Source organism: Dinoponera quadriceps, unplaced genomic scaffold, assembly GCF_001313825.1.
Source record: "Dinoponera quadriceps isolate SergipeBrazil2010 unplaced genomic scaffold, ASM131382v1 scaffold3271, whole genome shotgun sequence".
In the NCBI taxonomy this organism is placed as follows: domain Eukaryota; kingdom Metazoa; phylum Arthropoda; class Insecta; order Hymenoptera; family Formicidae; genus Dinoponera; species Dinoponera quadriceps.
Window position 1 is genome coordinate 89,947 of NW_014557287.1, and position 21,598 is coordinate 111,544.

General features: G+C 48.1%; 1 protein-coding gene across 1 annotated transcript in view; it reads right to left on the bottom strand.

Annotated features, from left to right (window-relative positions):
- LOC106748936 (ancient ubiquitous protein 1-like) overlaps window positions 1-21,598 on the bottom strand; it is a 118,402-nt gene that overhangs the window by 81,802 nt on the left and 15,002 nt on the right. The window contains exons 5-6 of the transcript XR_001374797.1: window positions 305-379; window positions 121-152 (exon numbers count right to left, since the gene is read on the bottom strand). The gene's annotated coding sequence lies outside the window, so the exon portion shown is untranslated. The remainder of the gene's footprint in view (window positions 1-120; window positions 153-304; window positions 380-21,598) is intronic.

Here is a 21,598-nt window from a genome sequence, read left to right on the forward strand (position 1 = left end):
GAATTGTCGTGCGTTCAGTAGCGCACTACGGAATTTAATTAATGTGAAACATTCCTCGGCATTGAAACCGACGAAACATTATAAAAACCATCACCATAATTTGTTCAAATGATCACTCACCGAGCTGTCCAGGGCCGGTCTGCTACAACAATCTGAAACGAACAGCAAAACAATTATATTAATAAATTATATTGCGTCTGACGACATTTCGATTAATCCCAAAAGTGAAAAAAAATTTCTTTCCCTCAAGAAATGTCTTTTGAGATCCAACAGAATTAGGCAAAGAAGAAGTCCGTGAACCTACCTTCGAACCGACCCTGCTCGGCCCGCCACTCACCGGAACTCCATCCCCGGAATCCCGCGCGCGCGCGAACAGTGTCTGGAACAAGAAACAATGTTTTCCCGGTTAATTACAGCGACGCAGGGCCGTTATTCGGTATCAAGCGCCTCGACGAATCAAGAGTACGCGGGTTAAGAATATATTTTTTCGATCATTTCCGATAAATTTTTCGCTAATTTTTTCGATACATTTCTCGATAATTAAGAAATCAGCACAAACGAAGGATGACAGTTACCTTTTAAGTTTCAGAATACTGCCACTGCCCGCGGTACTCCCGGCACGACGGTCGCGCGAAACATCAACAAGATATTCGTCACACGTACTCAATCGCTCCGTTTGATCGAAAATAATAAATGGGAATCGAAAATAATAATTGGGAATCTGTTATGACCACATCGCGCGTATTTAGGCGAGCGCGATATTAAACCAACGCGCGAGTCTGTACGCTTTCTTTCTTTTCTAGGATGTCCCAAAAAATTTCAAACGTCAATAGCGCATTGCTAACTGCGTTTCCAGCTCAGCAGGATATAATTTAGGAACACGCTCAGAAATTTCCTTATAATTAACTCGCCGCAATAATATCTCATCGATTGCTTCTTGTGATCCGAACGTATACTTAATAGGATAAATGATAAAATATAAAACGATACGTTGGAATAAATTGCAATTAGCCATTGTACTATTCTGAAACCTGAAAGACTGAGCATTTAAACGTACACCCTCGCTCTGAATACGATCGCAAAATTGTAATTATCTTTAAGTACGTTACATTTTTTTCTTCCCCTAAAATGTAACTGGACAACCTGAAGAGACTAAATTTGCGTTCTATAGAGGGTGTAACTGAAATAGGTAATCAAAGTTTAGGAGTGTATTCTAGTCATCTTAAGAGAATGAAAGAAATTTTTCTGATAATTTTTCGACAAATATCTTGACCATTCTTTTCATCCAAAAGGGAGACTTTTGAAATTTTCTCCTCAAAATGAGCAGAATGCATTTCTAAAGTCTGGTCACGTATATTTCAGTTGTACCTTGTATATGTGTATAAAAGAGATTTTTATATTTTAATAAATTATATATTATAATGTCTGTTTTGTTACTCCAAGATTTTACATTTAACATTATATTATTTATGGCGTTGTAAAGTTCCTCTGCAACACGCCCGATTACCTTATTTTTTTATATACGTTTATTTCCTGCGAATAAATTTCTTTTTCAGAACTATGCGGTTTCACTAAAAGAAACTTTTAGTTTAATTTTCCCAACTTTATACAACATACATATATACACACACATACATACGCACGCACGCACGCATGCATCTAACATTGACGTCATTTACACAGGTTCTCGAATTATATTATACAAGATAATGTAAATGGAATACAGATTTACGAAGATATACAAGTCACGCTCGTGCCTCAATTTATTAATCACCAACTGTTAACGCGAGTCATAATCTCTTCGTTTGGCAATCTCCCACACGCGTTCAAAGTACACCCAATAGAATCCAATGGTAGAGCACCGTTCGTATTAGTGAGACGGAAGAGTCAGCGGAAAAGTAAAATAGCGCGAATGTAAAGTAAGAAGAGTCGTTTGCCCGTGAATTTATTTTGGTGAACACGAGAGATACGTATTTTGAGAGAGACTCGGCGAAATTGTATATACAGTCAAAACGTAGCCAGAGCGCGGATTACGACAGCGTAGGTGTTCAATGTAAGATATTAACAATTTTTGTTATGTGTGATATCTTGTAAATACAGAAATCTAGGAGCGTTGAGCGTAAATAGCGTTAAATAAGGAAACGCATGTAACATTCTTGTAATAATTATTATTTTTATTGTGTATACGCTTATATGATAGCGGAAGAAAGAAAATAAAACCATTGTTCTCGTCACTTCGAACACAACTCTATCATATTGTGTCTGTTTCGCAAAAAAAAAAGGAAAAAAAAGAAATATACTGACAAGATGGTATATTCAAACAAACGCAAGCCTTATTCGTTTTCGGCACGATAATCCTACGTCGTCCTGCCTGTATATTTGGTTTTTACAGTCCATCTCTCGTCACAGACACGGATAATCCGTGACAGACGGAGAGTCCAGGCTCCGAGATTCCTAGGCGAGATTACAGGAATCGTTTTTTCAGTGGATTATAAATATCGTATAATTGGCATAAGATTCTTATTAAACCGGGGGCCCGAACGTAAGGAGCGTCCTGTGGGGCGTATTGAACGTTGCTAAGGAAAAAAGCGAGCAAGAAGGAGGTTATATATACACACATATGTAGGAAAGGTTGGCATGGCGCCACGTTGTGTCTAGGCACCTACGCGAGAAGAAGAGAGAAGAGAAAAGGTGGAGGAGATAGCATCGGGAGGACGACCGTGGCGTTTTATTGCTCGATAAGCAGATGAATTCGTCAGATAATACCCAGGTCTGATGCAGATGATTTTATTAGCCGAACCGTACGAGACCCCGGAATTCTTCGAGGCGGAGGATTGAGATGACACGGGCTCCGGAGATAGGAGAAACGATACGAGAGAAAGAGAGGCAAATAGGGAAAAAGGAGTGGGAGGGAGGGAGGGAGGGAGGTCAGACCAGGTGTCGTTGCGTGAATTTGTATGATCGATGATTTTCGGATCGATACGCGCTGGATATGAGAACGTTTTATTCCAATCGTATCGTACAGCAATCGATCGGAAAGGATGGATAAAAATACGTTATCAAAGCGGACGAAAGAAGGGGCGGGCGAGAGGCTGGATGCGAAAATATAATTCCGTCGTCAGGTACGTGCTTTTGTCGCGCGCCTTTTTCTCCCCCCTCCTCATAAAGGCGAGATTCGTATTAAAAGGCACGGCACATAATTAATGTCCGACGGTCACGAAAGACGCGAGTTGATATATCCCGACTTTATAAAGAAACACGCGCATTCCTCGCGTATGCGTGCTCACGTAAGCGCGTCGCGTGCCGCGCGACCCGAGCACGCACGTGCTCGGGTCGTGCGAGCCGCGTGGAAAGCGGCTCGATTGAATTTGACGATTAATAACCGAATAATTAAAGAGCGAGTGCACGTACGTATGTTTTTTTTCGCGAGGACAACGAATGTCCCCGGTGAATCGCGCGTCCCCGATGTGTCTCGTCTCGAAGAGAGAGAGAGAGAGAGAAAACGGACGAATTTATTTCGTACTTTCGACAGATACATTACATCGAGAATTTACAACGCCGTCGAAGGCGTGAAAATCGATTACGGGCGAAAGAATCGCGGCATCGAGTCGCAGACGCGCTTCCGCAGCGTAAAACGATGTAAGAGGATTAAAAGGCTCAGCCGATTGGCTCCCATTACCGGTCCTGTCCGGATTGTAAATCCTCCATAAAACCATTGATAAATCATGCGCAACATCGTGCGTCTTAACGATCGCGTAGCGACTCACGGAAAGCGACAAGCGGGTTTTTCTAAAATCGAAAGCCACACGATCTCGCGTTACTGATCGAATGGAATGTCCAACGGTCCGACCAATGGCTCCACATTGGAAGAATTCGCTGTTGCCGAATAAAACTTGGGCCGAAATGGAAAAGTGTCGCACAGGATGCCGAGCGTACCTGGGCGCGAAGAGATATCGTTACCGTCGCGCGAGACGTTTCTCAGGGGCTGGAAGTGTGTCGTCCTCCGTTCAATGAATAATGCCCGGTCGCGCCGTGCGGCTCGGCACGACGTGGGCGTGTACGTGTGCCGGTATGATCTACGGGGGTTATTACAACGGCAACGAGGCACGACGCGAGTGCTCACCGGGAATACCGAGTGCCTCCTCTACTACTCTTTGGCCCCTGCCACGATATAACATTCTCCTACCCACCGGGTAAATACAAGTCGCTGCTGCATTCCGACCGTGTCTTGGTGACGCGCCAGGGTGAACATCTCGTACGACAAGTTCGATGAGTGAATACGATTTTTCTTCTTCTCACGTAAAGACGCGAATCGTTAGAAGGACATTCGGCCGTGAGAGAGCCTCCGCTACACGTCGTATATCGCGCGCTCGTCATCACCGGTAATCGAAATCGCGCGCAAACCCGCTGGGAATACTTTTCGAACGTGAAGTATTATCGCGAAGGAGAATAAATGGAGGGAGCCCGAGTGGAAGAGGCGCGAAAGAGGAGGGCCAAGCGAGCATTTACCCGTCCGCTCCGATCCGGTGAATGAGAAGCGCAGGGAAGGGAAGAGAGAGAGAGAGAGAGAGAAGGCGAGACGAGAATCGAATGAGAACGAGAGCCGGAGAGCGCAATTTGTAGTCGCTCTCATTTGTCACCGCGTCGAACCCCCTTCGTCTTGCTCGGCTCCTCCGATTCCACTCTCCTCCTTCCACGCGTTTATATCCACTACTTCCACAACTGTGTGTTACCGTCGTAGGTAGGTAACTCTCTCGTCCTTCGGTTTCACCCTCCTCTCCTCGTGTCGCTTGCACGCTCCCGCTCTATCATTTCTCAGATTCTCATCGGACGATTCTTGCCGGATAACAGACTAATAAAGGAGGAACGTTCGAATTTTGTGAAACGTATCGGGAGACTTTCGCGGACGAAAATTTCGTTGTAACGCGTTCTTCCGTGCGAAAAAGAGAGAAAAGAAAAAGGAACGACGGTCGTAGTAATAACTTCATAAAACGCAATCCCCCGGCCCGAGAAGAAATCATACTTTTTTTCCGAAGGACTAGCCGGATTCGGCGCATTTCGGTATATTAACACGTAACACATCAAGAGAACGTCACACGGGCACACCTGCGCGTCGGAGGCGAGGCGCACACGCGCGTACCTTTATTTATGCTCTGTAAAAGCCGTGCTTTCGACTCGAGTGGAAACCGAAACGCGCGACCCATTCACGTGGCCCGGTTATAAACGTCCGCGTAAATTCGAGGCTGGTTAGAGATCGTAAAGTAGCGTGATACGGGGCCGGGCACAGAAAATCATAAAGTCGCTGCGGAAGGCGAGGGACTCGATGCCTATTAGGCCGATTGCTCGCTGACTTTCGTGCTTATTCGTATTTTCCTTCGGCCGCGAGCTTTGTCTCGCTAAATTACACGTTAATTAACGTGTCGCGTTAGATTTGCATTGTAAAACCAACTTTGCACTTCGTGCGTAAATAAGAGAGAGAAATACGGGGTTTTGTATGTATCTGAGCGACGCGCAATTTTAATTTCTCGAGAAATTTACGACGCACACGTGCGTGAATCGGCGATACATTCCACACTGACCTTTATTGATAGTGAAAAGCATATGACCGGCCACGGATATCTCGATCGAGAGACCTGACCAACACAACTACAGAGCGCGAAGACGGCACTGACGTATCAATGTGTGCCTGCCACAACAGGACGTCCGCTCTTATTATTATAAATTATTTATTTGCATTTCCAAATGATCCTTGAAGAATCACGGTATTATGCTAATGCGGAGATTAACATATAGGGAGGCCTGGCGCGATATTTCAACTCGCCTCACCATTTAGACTGTGGGAGTCTAGCCACGGTATTTGATCTCCACACGACTCGAAAGAAAGGCCAGAGGATATTTTATCATTTCTCCTTTTACAAAAAGGCACCTACGAGTCGCCGAGGAATTCCTACAGACGAAGAAAGAACAATGCTCTCACGCCGAAATTCTCGGCCGTTAATCGGGTTTATCGTACAGCGGAATAATCGTCGAACGTTTCTCACTTTGTCGCGAATAATTAAGACGGAAACTCTCCAGAAGCCATTGTCGCGAATTCTTTCCTTCCACTCGAAGAGGAGAATAGAGTCGCGCGTAGAAAAACGATAATAAGCGAGAGATTGTATTAAAAAGAAAGAATAAGCCGAGAACAAAGTAGCCAACCTGTAAAAAAGATTGATCGAGCGTGTTATTAAGATCGAGTTAGAGAGAGCAGCGATCGGAAATTATCATACTTATTAGAGGACAATAAAAAGCTCGGCCCCCTTTTATCTAAAATTCGATAAGAGGCAAACATTCTAAACCTCTCGCTAATTTATTGCAACGCGGGCCGGAATTTTCGCGCAACCCCTCGCGAGAGCTGTCGGCCCGAAGCGCTCGTAAAAGACTTAACCAAACGTAATTAACGATGGCCTATCATTATGTAGTAGCGAGACCACACCCTCGTCACATTATATGTTTATAAATCAGCCCGGAACGACGACTAAAAACACGACGAAAATCGAGTGTCCGGAGGCGCCTCCTCACCACCGACCGTCCCGGAGAGAGAGCAGGTAGAGGAATTCTTATGCTAATGATTTTATGATCGTGGAAATGAATGCTCGTCATATTTTTTTAATCGCCTGGGTTTCCACGTACGCGAGCCACGGCAGGCAGAAACCGGGACTCGGAAATCGTTCCTTGTCTCCCACTGCCTACTTTATGTCCACCCGTTTTTTATCCCCGTTGTTACAGTCTTACGGGCTGGTGCCCGTCTTATATGCGCTGTCATAATCATAAAGTAACTCCGAAAAGGACGACTTTCAACGTTTCCGAAGATTAAACAAAAATGTTGGCCCGGACAAGCTTAAACTCAATAATTGAATGCTGAATACGTTAAACGAGAGCGTTAAGAGGATGTCGCTTAGTGAATACAAATAAGCTGCGTACGTGGGAATTGAAACGTAAAATACGAATGTAAAGACAATAAACCCAGTGGATCATCATCTCATCTCCGCGTTGTTAACAAAAAATATCGTGCGACTGATATTGTTTCGTTCTGTGTTATCTTTTTTGTGAAATTACAATCCGGCATTAAGGTATCCGACACAGTAAATCTAACATATTTCCAAACGGATATGTTACAAATTTTCCGCAAACATTTCAACAAGGACCGACACCAAATATTTCTTTTAGCGTGGACATTCTTGTTTTGGTTAAATACGAATGTTTAATCATTCATACGTGTGTACATTCGATGTTAAAAGTTTTTTGAATATTTGAGTATTCAAAGAGCAAAAAAATAACAAAAATATTTTTCCTTATTTAGAGTAGAAAGGAGATGTGAAAATAAGAGTGGCACGAGTAATATGAGGTAACAATTACATTGTGTTGGCGCGAACCGCCTATGTAAATGCAGGGTCGCCGTACGTACAAAGGTGCTCGCGCAAGTAGCGACTCTCACACATTCCGGGCAGGTGTACTAACAGCTGAGTCCAACCACCCACCCACCCACACACAGCTAGGCCGACCTGACACCTTGATGGATACTATCGTGTCCCTCTCTTGCGTTGCATTGCATTGCGCAAGGTGCGTCCGCGTTACGATTGCCTTCTAAGCGAAACTCGCGATGTAACTCCCATGAGAGAGAGAGAGAACATTGCACAAATCGAGTGATGTAACAGCTATCAAACTTTGTAGACACGAATTTGAGACACCTACGAAAAACCGAAATAAGTGGCGAAAGAGAGAGAGAGTCTCGTTTAGAAATGAAAGTGGCGATTCGTGTTTAGGAAAAAGTGACGGAAATTCCTTTTCATGATGGTAGCTCGCGCGAGTTCTCGGCTCAAAAAGCCGTGATGACGAAACGTCGCGTCGTTAGATAGCGGCGGTCGTTAAGTGCCTGAAATACGACTTCCTTCCGTCGTTCGAGCGAGAAGCGACTTCTTCGTAGCGGCGACGCTTCCACTCCGTATCGCCGAAACTGCGGATTATTCTTCCGGATTGCGCGCGCGTGCGAACTGACGTAACGGGTGTTGCGTTGCCCGATAACGAAACGAAATCCCCGAGCAGGTGGCCAACAGGTTAAGAACGTACGCGCTTCTCGGATGACTGTATTGCACATGCTCGCCGGACATTTTTACGCGCTATATAGGTCAGAATTAGCATTTCCCGCAGTTAATTGCGAACGAGCGGCTTTCCGGCACCTCCCCCTCTCGCTCGAGTTGCAGCAACGCGTGTCGACGCACCTTGGTTAACTCGGGTATGAAAATATAGCGCACGGAAATTACCGGTCGCGTAGGAGTACCGTGATCGATATCTTACGCGCACGAGACCGTATGCTCGCCGATTCGATGACGAGTCTTGATGTACTTTAACTTGATTAATTTCGATCTTGGTAATAATTTAATCGAACAGGAGGAAGCGTTCGATTGATTGAAGAAGTCGCCCTTTCTTATCAATTCCGCTACAGCGACGATAGCGCGGATTACGAGCGATCAAGCGGGAGGAAGGGAAAGACATGGCGGGAGCTTTCCGAGCGGTTCGCCGATTGGACAGCGCTCGGGGAGAGCGTTTCGAGCCGCGGAGAGGCAAAAGAATGAAAAAGGGACGATCGCCCCCGGGATGAAACAACAATCTAATCGTGGACGCCATTTTGTTTCTGCCTACCGGAGCAGTAGTTGATATATGATCCCATTGGCTACCAAGCTGTTTGGTTCCCAGCTCTGTACCGGACGGCAGGCTCGACCTCAACCTTATGGTGCTCGCTATATAGCCGTACTCTCCTCGACGCTCTCCTCTTCGGGTTGCCCTGGCAATTAAAATTCTTTTCCTCCCGCCATGGCTGCTCTCTCGCTGCTTCCCTGTCTCCGTGTTCCTCTTTCTCGATCTCCTCGCGCTGTTCTCCGCCCGCTTTCAGCTCAGCTTCCCTCTCTTTCTGTCATTTACTCCGTCTGTTCGTCGCGATACGCGCGGGCAATTAAAAGTGCCTGCTTGCCCCGGACGTTTACACGATCCTTAACTCCTGGTAGCGCAGGGGTTAAAGGAACTGACGTGCTCGCTTAAGTAGCTGGTCAAGGGAAACGGGTAATTATGCGAAATGTCGGCGTTTCCGAGCGCGGCGCGAGCCGCATTATCGGAGAGGTCCGGGACTCTACTGGCGCGGCGTAGCTTCGTTAACGATCCGGGGAGGTGGGTCGAAGAGGTCGGACGGGATGTGCGATAGCTCGTATTAAGCTAACGGCGCCATTATAACGCATTAAAATCCGCGCGCGGCATTCGCTTTGCCGACGATTCGTTCCCTTAAACGGTCGCGAAAGGGAGAGCGAGAAAATCGCCAGTCACTGACGGTCTTGATGTTTGCATCGGTCGGCGCTAATTCGATTTTTTTCTCAAAAGGATCGTACGGCGATTGTAAAATTCCCCCTGATCGATGAATCGACGTCCGTGAGATACATTTAAATTCGACCTATTTCCCGTCCGCGTTTTATCGGTTCAATTACCATGGTAAGTAACGCACGCGGTTACATACGAGCAGGTGAGAGAGACTCTCGCGTTACTGGGTCGATTTATTCATTTGCATTTGCGCCGTACACCTGTTTCTCGCGTTCAACACTTTGACCAACGCATACGTTACATTCATTAGCACGGCATTTGTTTAGGAAGAAAACGCGGCTTCAATTCAATCTGTAGAATTAAAGAGGGAAATTCAACAAAGTGTCGCAGATTTTTCTGTATACGGGCAAATTCGAGTGATTGAAATTTCTTATCGCGAGAATATAACGCAACGCACTTTTTGGTGGCACACGAACGGCGCCGAAGGGACGTCAGAATGCAAGGAACTAATTGCCGGTACCTTCCTCCTCGCATTCCCGGAATGCTCGGTCGTGGCGATACGATTACGAACGCATAAAATGCCGTCGCGATCGTTCCCTGCATTCCCCAGTCATAGCCAGAGACAGATGGCTCTTTAGCTGCTTTGACAAATTGTCCCGTCCCGGCGTTTCCTCTTTTTTCCACGCCATCCCTTAGCCCTAGCGACAACCCTGTTCGCAAGAAGTGGCGCAAGACGCCGTCGCGTCGACGAAACCGTTCGCAAATCAATTTCGAACATTCGCGAAAGATCGCTGCTAACACGCGTTTCTTGCCTCCACGATTTTATTATTCGCGCAGGGGTGGAATTAATTACGGAGCCGCCGATTATACCTCGCGCCGCGACAGGACAAAGAGGAGTTACTAATTTCGAACGAGTCTATATTTGGGGTCTCGCGTGTGCGCCGCACTCCTCCTTTTAATATCGTCGTCGGGCCCCAGACTCCATAATATGCGAGGTCCGCGAGAGGGGCCCGGTGCTTGTCGGCCGGGTATAGGGCCTTAACCGTCGCTCCGGTCGCTAAGGCTAAGCGTGTATGCATGTTCGGTGCATAAATAAGGAGCGCAGCTCGGGAGGCATTAAATCACGCGCGAGGATCGCGTGTGTGCGGACGGGACGGGCGGAAAGAAAGGGACGGAGCGGATACGCGCGCGAACCACCGGATCCGCAGGATGCATCCTCACGGATTTGCGGCGCTACGCCGCGCACCCCCGCCGAGCCAATATGCCCCACCTTCTTGAGTAGTCCCGCGATTATGCCGGGAGAAGCGTAGTCGTCTAGGATTGAGCCGTCGCGAATACCCCCGATCGTGTGAAACGGACGGCCCTGTGAAATTCGGACGGCTCGAAACTTGGCGCGAAACGAACACGGTATCCAAAAACGCCTCGTGCAATCTATCACGCGCAAAGAGCGCAGCAAGAAGAGAAGTTAGGAATGTTAATGTGGGCAGCAGGAGCAGGCAGTCGGTACGCTTGCGCCACCCCCCGCGGAGCCAATCACCGCCCGAGAAATGGTAGCTGCGTCCGAGTCAGCTCCTCGCGAGCACCATATAACCTCGGGAAGATGGAAGAAGAATCGTACGGCGCGGAGGTTCCTCTCTCTTCTCTCCTTCCATTTCGACGTTGGGTGAAACGCGGAGGAGGGAGGCGTGGAAACGGCGAGAAAGAGCGAGAGAGTCGCCGGGGAAGCCCGGACGTCGAGAGGAGGACCAGAAGAAGGAGGAAGAGGCTGATTGCGTCCGGGGCGCGTAAATCTTGTTGATGGAAATTGTTCGCGGACCTTCAGTTTGTTCGGCGATTACATCCTGCGGCGAACGCGTTCGCCGGTAGCGCAGCCTCTCTTTCCACCCCTAGTCCCTCTTTCGCTCTCTCCGCGCCTATCTGTCCTCGGAGAGAGTCCTCTTTCTTCACGCACGCCGAGATTAATGAGCACACCGCTCAGTACTTTTAATTCCGAAGAGCGAGTGCAAATAAGTACCGCCATCCGTCTTGCCCGCCAATTACCACCGGGCAACCCTCTCTCTCTCTCTCTCTGAGAGTACTCTCGTTTTAGTTCGTTGTATCTATCTCCCTCTCCTTTACGCGTTTGGACGGGGCAGTTTCTACCACCGAAAAATTCTCATCAAGCTGATGAGCACAACGAAGAACGGGTGGGAAACAGCACCACCCCTACTCATCCCCGCAAAGTTTAGAGGCACCTACGTTGTATTACAATCGCGCAGTTTATCGCAACGTCTCCGGACAAATGACACCCACGTGCGAAACTGTCTATAGGTGAACACACGCGTGAGGATCCCAAATTAGGGGAATGTCTGATTTACATCTCGAGATATCTCGGATGAAGCTATAAATAATTTCGGTGGTGGAATGTTAATGCGATCCTAGAAAGGACTGAGCGAATGGTCCAGTCAAATTGGAAATACCACCGTGATCCCTCGCCTCGTGGAAAGAAAGAAAGACGAAAAAAAGCGAACGACGAATACCGTTTTATATACGTTATATGCACGATCCTCTCGACCGGAACTGTGCTTCTCATGGACGACGGCGTCTCGCAATATCGTGCGAGCATCCGTCCTTTCCGGGAATTTGCGATCTATACCTGATGTATCCTTACTGTAACGATAGGCAAAGATAGCGAGAGAGGGGGACAGAAGCCGGGGGAGGAATGACGCGGGGCGGAGGGAGAGTCGAGCTGTCAGAGGCAGAGACGTCCTGGGATGGCCCCCATCCTAGTCCTCGTTCTCGTCGTCCTCCTCGTCTGTAATCGTGGGGGCGGTAACGTAGTCCTGTGCCCGACAGGATCACATCGCCACGCCGCTACTGTACCTATACGTACGTACAACACGTGCCTGCCTGGCAGGCAAGTAACGCGGACTGCCAATCTCGACCGCCTAACGCAAAATCAAGTCAGAGATTGTCCCATTGTGTAACGTTCCGAGAGCGAGAGAGAAGGCTCGAGGAGATAACCTTTTGAGAAAGATCGACCTGGCGTGTCTCTACCGAAAGAGTGGGGTTGCACGACGATTTCGCCTAATAGATTATTGAGATACGCACAGATGTGAAGGGAGACAGCGGAGAAATAATGAACGGAGCAGCTGGAGCTCATTTTTCTATCGCCTTGCGATGCGGCCGAGTTCAAATAATCGATCGAAACGCAGCGTTTTCGCGGCTTATTCGCGAGACGTGTAAATCCGACACGAGCGATTAATTTCGCCGTACGACCGAGCCGCCGAGAACCTCCACGAGTGACGACTTCCCTCACAGGGCATGAAACGATCGATCGCGGCAGATGTCCGAGATTTACGAAGATACGATTCGGCAAAATCACACGTCCAACACCTCGTTGACACGCTTAATTATCGATGGAGAAAGGTGTTGGAGCGAGACAAAATATATAAAAAACGCGTTTTATATATATCAAGTACGCGGAAATAACTGATCGATCGGAGTCGAGTCCAACCTATAAGACGATGCGTATAAATCGTCCCGGATCATTCGACCATATTTTCGCGACGCGTTAAATCACGGCGGATTAAATGCAAACACGCGGAAGATATCCCGCTCGAAACACCCGCGACTTTAATTCCGGCCGATCGATCGCGCTCTTCCTCGACTCGACGCGGGATTAATGGGCTTCCTCGCGGAACCTCGCGTATTTCGTCCGCATTCCGCCGTCTCCGTGATCCCTCGGGATCACCGCAAAGCGGGAATAGGAAAAAGGAGGGATCACGAAGAAGTCCGAGAGTTAGGCGCGTCGGGACGGAGTCTACTCCAATAATTTCGGCATCGATCATTCGCAAAGCGCCAGGATCGCAAAAGCGTCGACAGCGGAACGTCCACGCGCGGCGTCGCAAAAAGAGTCGAGCGCGGCACACCGAGAACACGAAATACTTTATTCATTCGGTTGGCTGGTGTGCAGTCATGTTTTAGCGATAGTGTATAGAGATGCCAATAAATATGTCCCGGCCGGGCATGCAATATGTATGCCAGCGTCTGCCAATCCGCGGATAAGTCCCCGCAGACCCAATTCACCGTTCGCTTCTTCTCCTTCTTCGTCGTCGTCGTCGTCGCCGCCGCCGCAAAAAAGCTCCCGACTTACGCGCGAGAGCTAGACGTATTGAGACGAAATGTACCGCCACGACTACGATACCAGGCTTCTCGAGTCGGCGGATCTCGGATGTTTACACGGGATTCCGCGTCGCTTGACGCATGTCCCGAGATCGGACGCGAACGACCGGTGAGATTTTTTCACGCGCACTCGAAATCGCATCAACTTTATGTGAAAATCAATGCAAATATAACGCAATGCGAGAAAAAATTCTTTACAAGACGGTAAATATTATGCCTACAAAACTTTTTAGTTGTTTCGACAATTTCATCACTCTTATTGTTGACATGTTATTGCACGAGAGAGGCGGTTTGATCAAATAATTGGAGCGAAAATTACGGCGATTCCACACGGAAGAGAAGTTAGTCGCGAGGAGGACAAAGCAACATTTAAATGAACCGTGAGAGAGACGCGCCGACCGAGTCTCTTTTTGCAGGAGGACGAGGCGCATCGGGTGGTCGCCGATCGCGACGGATAGACGTCCGATCGGGCAGCAAAACATTCGCCGATCGGGCGTATTAACGATCTCATCAATAAAGCTTCCCTTCTCGCGGAGCGCAGGCCACCGCGCAAGAAAAATCGCCAATTTGTTGAATGTACTGACCATAATTCTACGAGAAAAACCGACGCGTCTGTATGTCGCCAGTCTGGGCCCGAAAGGACTACACGAATCGGAGGTCCTTTTTCGGCCGAGATACTTTTACGTACGTAACGATCAATGATAAGCTTTTCCCTGGAAGTTTCGCGCGATTTCTCGGGGGAATCACTGAAAACCGCCGATGGAAACAAGGCTCGATAACGCGTGGTATATCGGGAGAACTGCGTGTGTTCGAACCGGTTAATTGACATTAGGCAGATCCGTACTTACTTTTGCCTTGCTTATATCCCGCTAACCATATCAATTCTACACGCTCGGCAACGCAAACAAACCGCGTATTTTCGGATGTTGACTCAGAGCGAGAGAGGGCACACGGGAGAAATATTTGCCTCGATTCCACCGCGAGGGAATTCAACGCTACCGTTTTGGAATTTAATCAATTATTCGAATCGTGAGCAATCTGTTGCAGCTTACGATTACGATTTAATTCACGATAACAATCCGGACGATCGTAATTACACGTCTCAGCTCGTGTCTTCGTTTACATACCACTGAATCGCCACCACCGTACAATGCTTAATATTTATGCATAATCCGCAATAAAGCGGAGATTAGCGTGTCCTAGATTTATTTGCTGCGCTACGTTTTTATTTCTATTCTTGCGCGATTTAAGTGCAGATTTCCGGCGCGAGATAACGTCATGCGAGGAGAAGTTCCGCTTCGCGATCGCCCAACAAAAAGGAAACATAAAGAGGGGCTTTTCTTTCCGAGCGCGCACATCAGGCATGGTTTCGTAATAATATCTTCCGATCGCACACATGCCTAAAATCTGTGACATTTCGTATCTCGATATTTCGTTTAATAAGCAATTTACAAATTTGCAACTCTATCCTAACGTATGGGAAATTGCTCTTTTCATCAATCTGCGAGCGAACAAAATAACAACACAATATACACGATGAATATATTCCCGATAAGTCTGCTGAAAACCTATTAAAATTTTTAAGATAGTAAACGAAATGAGTTTTTCTTAAGAATTCGTCGCTCAAAATATTCGCGCGTTGAAGCGCATAATATCAGCACTCGCGTGTGTATTTCTGCGTGGGGGCATCCATGGGTTATGAGTTACACTCCGTCTTTGTGTTCAGTGAACTCGACGCGATCGAAACGGACGGGGAGACGCGGCTGATTGTTCGCGAAATTATTTACGATAATCTTCTCTTCGCGAACTCCGTGTGGAAATTTTCCCGTGATGAACGTTTCAAAAGGTCGTAACGCATAATTCGTTCGCTCACATCGCGCGCTGTCTTTGTATTTTTCATTTTCGTTCGTTCCCTCGATCATAATTTCCGCGAGACATCATACTCAATGTTACCGGGAGTATTTAAGAAGTACTCGATTAAGTCGTCATTTTACGATGACGACGCGTTACGTGGAAGAATTAGGGAACTTTACACACGACGGAGGTATCGGCTGAGGTTGTATACTGCCGGGACATTTCGGCGGGATGAAGACAGGTAAGCCGAGGCTCGTTACCGCCAAACTATTCTTAAACCAAGCGGTTTATCGCCCAACCCTCGCCGGTGAGAACTGTGCAATTACCGAGTCGCTTTTACCGGCGAGATTCGTATAGGAACTGAAATATGGTAAATCGTAAACTCCCGCCGTTTATATTACGCGCCGAAGCAAGAATCTCCTACGCACAGAGACAATCTACTATCAAATTAATTTGTGGTCCAAGCATTCCTCCCGAGCCACTATAACTTTTACTACCGCGATCCTCGCGACCGTCCTGAACAGACAAAAAAAGAAATACGTCGCCTCGTTCGCGATGAAATGTTGCCGAATGATCATATAAAGGTCTCGAAAATATTAAAGCGTGTCAAGCACAGAGTTGACCCTATTTTTGTCTGAGAAGAGATGTAGATTCTTTCCGCTAATTGCTAGATATATCATCCAGATCATCGTTCATGAAGATTCGATTGAGCGTAATGTTATATAGTACATGATTACCGATGGAAATGTCCGAAGGAGTGCAAGCCATGCAACAAAAAAGTGATTGGTTCTTGGCAGAGAATATAAGAAAAAGTGGCCAAAAGTAACACAAGCAAATTATTTCGCTGCCTAAGAAATAACAATTAACAAATCTTTTCGCTGTCAGTAACTAACTGTGCCAGCAAAATATTTTTCTCCGTGTAAGATGAAAAAATGTAGAGATGGACAGCCAACGCGTGGTGTCTTCGATAATCGGTGTGATTAAGCGTCGCTTCAGAGCGTTAATATCGAAGTATAAACGGAACGATAGAGCACCGGTTATATTTCTTTACGAACGATAGCGGATGAATTCATGCGCGAAGTTGCGCGATCGGCCCACCGTCATGATCATCGTATATATGGGCCGGAGGGATGAACGTGTCAGAAGCAGCCCCTGGGGTCTAATTATGAGTTTGTACAGAGGGTCGACTCTACCGCGTAAGGAAAGGACCCTATTGACTCATTGACCGAAATATCTTCGTTGAGTATCTCGAATGAATTAATTATACGTACATGCCAAGTATAACGTACGGATGCACAACGTAGGAATGAAATAATCGCCTCAAGTAAACTCGTTTTAAGATAAATGGCGTTCCGTTAATTTTCCTGTGAAAAATTCCCACTAATATCGATACGAAATCAGTCGCTTAACAGTGACGCGTTATCGTATCGACCAGCCACCTTAGTAGAGTCGCGCCGAGAGTTCAAACCGACGTCTCGGAAACAAGATTGAGCGATCGGTGCGACCATAAATAATCCCGCAGGAATCGTGGTGTCATTAAGATCTCGTCGCGTCGATGCTCGCACGGTGTAAGGTGCGTGTCCCGGAGAAGAGAGCGACGATGGGTGGAGGTGGGGTCACGAGTCGACGGAAAGTTCTCCCCGGCAATATTTCGCGGCGTGGTCGGACAAAAGGGGACACAATGCCGAGGGCAGGATCGATTCTCCTCGCTCGAGAGAGGATCGCGGACGAGAGGACCTGGCCGAGGTTACGTTGCACGAGAGCGGGCCACATTGTTGCCGAAACGATGCTCGGGCTTGGGGAAACAACGAGCCACCGGACTCCCGAGAAGTGTAATTAATCACTTTTTGTTGCACAAGGCGGCGGAGAAAGAGAATGAAAAGAGATTCCCGCGAGTACGCCGGCGAGTTTCTCGAAGACCGTCTTGCACTCGTTCGATCTGTAATAGAGAAACATCGTAAACGTGCAACGCGATTACTCCTTAAAAATGATCGACGATCCCCAGTGATTCGTTCTTTGCACCGGCAAAAAACATATATCTTCTGTGTAATCGTCGTGTAAGTCGAAAGAATTCGTGGGCACATTGACGAATCGCTCGAATAATCCTAGCGAAATATGGTATTCATTCACGCTTCTTCTGTCCCGCGTTCCCACGAGAAAGGTCGACGGTCGCGCGGGTCCCTGGAGAGGCCCCGAGAAGCTTTTCGGCTATGATCCGGTAATTACCAACGGAGCTAGAGGTCGTTGGGGCTGTTAACGTTCGGCGGCTAATGGTATGCACGCCGGCAATAAAAAAACCTGGAACAACGGACAGAAATCAAGGGAAAAGAAAATAGAGAACGGGGGAAGGCTTACACACGCGGCGACTACACCAGCGAAACAGGGCCCCGAAACGACTTTACGGGAATTACACCCGCGAAATCGGGAAGATATGGAGCCGCGAAATGCGATGTGGCCATCCGTCACTCTCGCGGCCTGTACGTCCGCGCCGGCCGACCGGCTGGCTGGCTGGCTGCCTGCCTGCCGGTTCTCGTCTCCTCTCGCACCACGTGCACAGGTGGTGGGTTCCCTCGCGAGAGAAAGAGGCACCGTTCTGCGGATGCATTGTCATCGATAATGGGCCCGCCGATGCGAGCTTTCGATTAGCTCTACTGTGATATACGCTTTCTCGGTCTTACCATCGAATTCCGACGCAGAATTTCGCCGAGGTGTGAAGAAACGCGACGAAGAAGTCCGTTGAACCGATCGCGGAAAATGATGACGGGCATCGCCCGCGTTTCCTCGGAGCTTGATTTATGAAGCGATCACGCTTTAAATGAATGTCCCGGATCGCAACGCGATCTGACCACACACGACGCGCGCGTGTTCTCGGCCGATATCATTCGCGCAATATCTCTCGGCGCGCCGAAATTCGTGTAATGTCACGAAAATTACGATGTTTAACGCACGACATCCACACGTGAGAGAGGAAGAAACGTCTCGGGGAAAATTTTCTCGTAATCACGAGATTATCGCGCGAAAGAATGCTCCTTCCCTCAAAAATCGACCACTACGATGACGACGAGATTACGGGAATTCCATCGTGCACGATGGTAAGGTAAACTTTTCGGCCAGAAACTCATTAAGGACGTTTCCCACCAAGTCGCCTAGACAAAACTGACAATCCTGATGATCCTGATGCTGGCAGACAGGTTGGAGCCTTCCTTGCAGCGAATTCTGAGAAGAGACTCCGCCAGTCTACCTGCACAGGTGCACGGTTCGTGCCCTACGGCGAAAGCAAGCTAGCCGCGAGTGTCAGAAACGTATCCCTTGAATTATGGCATTTCTCGAGTTCCAACGTGGTCTGTCCAGTAATGTGTGTCTAATGATTCCTTTTCTTCTTCCCAGACTCGTCGTTGCTCTCGTTCGCCGGAAGAGCCACATTTCCTCCCGTTATCATATATCGTTTCTTCTTGTTATTTATCGCGATGAAAGAATTACCGCGCAAATTAAACTCTACGACTATTGACGAGTCGAATGACAGAGCGCCGTTCTTACGGAACGATCAACGAAAGATGTTGGAAATCGTTCGGGCGGAACGATGAAAAATGCCGGCCGGTCGAATGATAAACGAGCGCGAACTCATAAACGACCAAATGATACACTCGAGAGCTCATTGTCCGAATGAAGTTTTCAGACGGTTCCCTTTCATTGTCCGCCGCGTAGCTTCGTATTGTTGCGGCGCGTGATGAAACGACTTGAGGAAAAAAAAAAAGATCTTGCGCGCTTCTTGAGGAAAAGGGGGAAAGAGCACCGCGACTCTCATGCGAGCGACCCGAAAACTACGATCAAGCCGCGCAGGACGATAATAGCTCGCGTTCTCGGTTCCTCTATTTTTGTCTTCGAATCAACTCCGATTCGCTCGGCCTTTATTTCACGCTATCCGAAAGTGTAGCAAAATAAACCAAAATGTGTCAATCCTCGCAGCGTGGAGCAGCGTGTCCTCGGAATTAGATGTGAGCGCGGGCCTTCTTCGGTCGAGAGAGACGCTACGACGACGTGATGTATGAAGAACGGAGAGAATTGAGTTATCCCGATAAATCCGAATCGCGATACCGCAGCGGACCGTATGACGGTGACATAAATTTGTAAACAGATATCGGCTGGAAGTATCATTCTTGGCCGTTACTAATCATCGTTCGCGCGGAACATTCGGAAGGCGCGAGAGAGAGATTGGCGCGTCGTGTCCCGTTAGGGTAGTCCCGTACCGTTCGCCTCCTTCCTGCGGTGGTCGTCATTGTTTCATTGTGTTATAAACGCATTGCGTGCGCTTAGTGCGTGGAGCGAGGGTGTATCGATTGCCCCGCCCCCTGCTGCGTAGCCATGACGACACACCCTATCCTATCTAACCCCTAGCCTAACCTCCGGGTTCTACGTTTCAACCCCGCGTTCACCCTTCGCGCCAACATGGGCTCTCCCTTCCCGAGAGCCCCGCGAGGAGGACCAAGTGACAGTGGACAAGGAAGCCTCTGTCGTCGGTCGACAAAACAAGCGACCTGTCACGACCTTCTTCTTGAACCCGTCCACGATTACGCGGCTCCGATGGTACCGTCGATGCGTGATCTCGTCAATCGAATTTTAGGCTCCGCACATGTACGTCCATACCTTGTGCGCGAGAAAGCTCTCCCTCCGATTAATTCCTCGGAATCCGCGTTTCTACCTGAACGAGATGCATTCTCTCGACAAAGCGATGGAGAGACGCGTGCTTTTTCGGCGGAGGAAAGCGGCGATTCACGGAAAGTTCGTGGAGCAGAGAGACGAAAGGGCCTGGTAGGCCCCGGGAGAGTTCGTCCAGCCCTCGTGGGTCCCAGTCGAGCACAATACGTCTCATTATGTTATCCGCGCATCTCTCGACACAGCCATTTATCATTCCTCCGCCCGTATACCGATATATCGATCCCATCCTCACGTGCGTAAAAGTCGAGGCCGTGTGGCGACCTATCGGGGGCCCGTTCGCCTTTGTCTATGAAGGAAGGAAAGGGACGGCTGGAAAGAGAGAGACGCGCCTCGTAGAAATGGAAAACGATCATTTTGCCGATCGTGCGAACGATACCGCCGCGTAATCTATGTTCCGGGACTTAAAGAGCGACGTCAATAATTCGCACAAGAGCGAAAAAGAAAGAAAGAGATTATCGCGTGCGCTCTCGCGTACTGTTTCCGCGAGAATCGCACGATGAGAGCTTGATATGAAACATTTTCCCGCCGAGTCTCTCTCGCGTGCAAGTCGACATTATTTAAGGTAATTTTAAAGGAGGTTGCTGTTAATATTCGCCCAAAGTACACATTGAAAACCCCATTTAGTTGACTCAAACAAAATTTGCTTTGGACAAACAAATGTTTTGATTGCGAGAACCAAAATTTGGGTTTGAGTCAACTAAATGCGGTTTTCAATGCGGGCGACAAAGCCCGTCGGCGGGCACACGGATTTCGGTACGATATAATCTAAGCGATAGCGACGATCAATCGAAAACAGTTGGTTCGCACCACTTATTATTCATGAATCGCGCTCGCTAATGCGTCTGGTGCGCACAACACACGCGCGAGCCGAGCGCACGTTACACGCACGTGGGTGGTACGGGTATGTGCGCAAATGAGCACCAGTGGAAGATCGCTCGACGTCGGCTCTTGGAATATATGTATGGGAAAGAAAAATCATCCATCACGTTCGAGGCCATCCGGCGGTGGTGGACGGACGATGTTTTGGGCATCGTTTCTCTATGGACGCGCGCGCGCGTCATAAAATTGATGAGCGTCTTTGACTAATTTATTACGCTGAAAAAACCGCACGAAATTTATAATGATCGGGGTGAGACTTTTTTTTAGATCGCCCCGTCTCTGGCCCGCGAGAGAAAGAGAGAGCGCGCGCGCGCGAGTCTCTGTCTATCGACCGATTATGAATATTACAAATGACCGTGGGCTCTATTTGGTAAATTCCTTCACGAGAGAGGGCGATAGTACACGTGCTTCTTACGAAGAAGATACACGTTTGTTAACTGGGTGTAACCAACAAAGCACGTAAACGACGTGTGATCGATCAACGAGAAGATGGCCCGGTAAACTTCGCGGAAATTGGAGCAACATTTCGAATAGGACGCATAATTGCCAGCCTTCGTGTTCCATTTGCGTGGTAACGTCAATCCGGTTCTCTAAAATTCTCAAGCACGACTGGAGGATGGTGCGAGTGTGCGTTCAA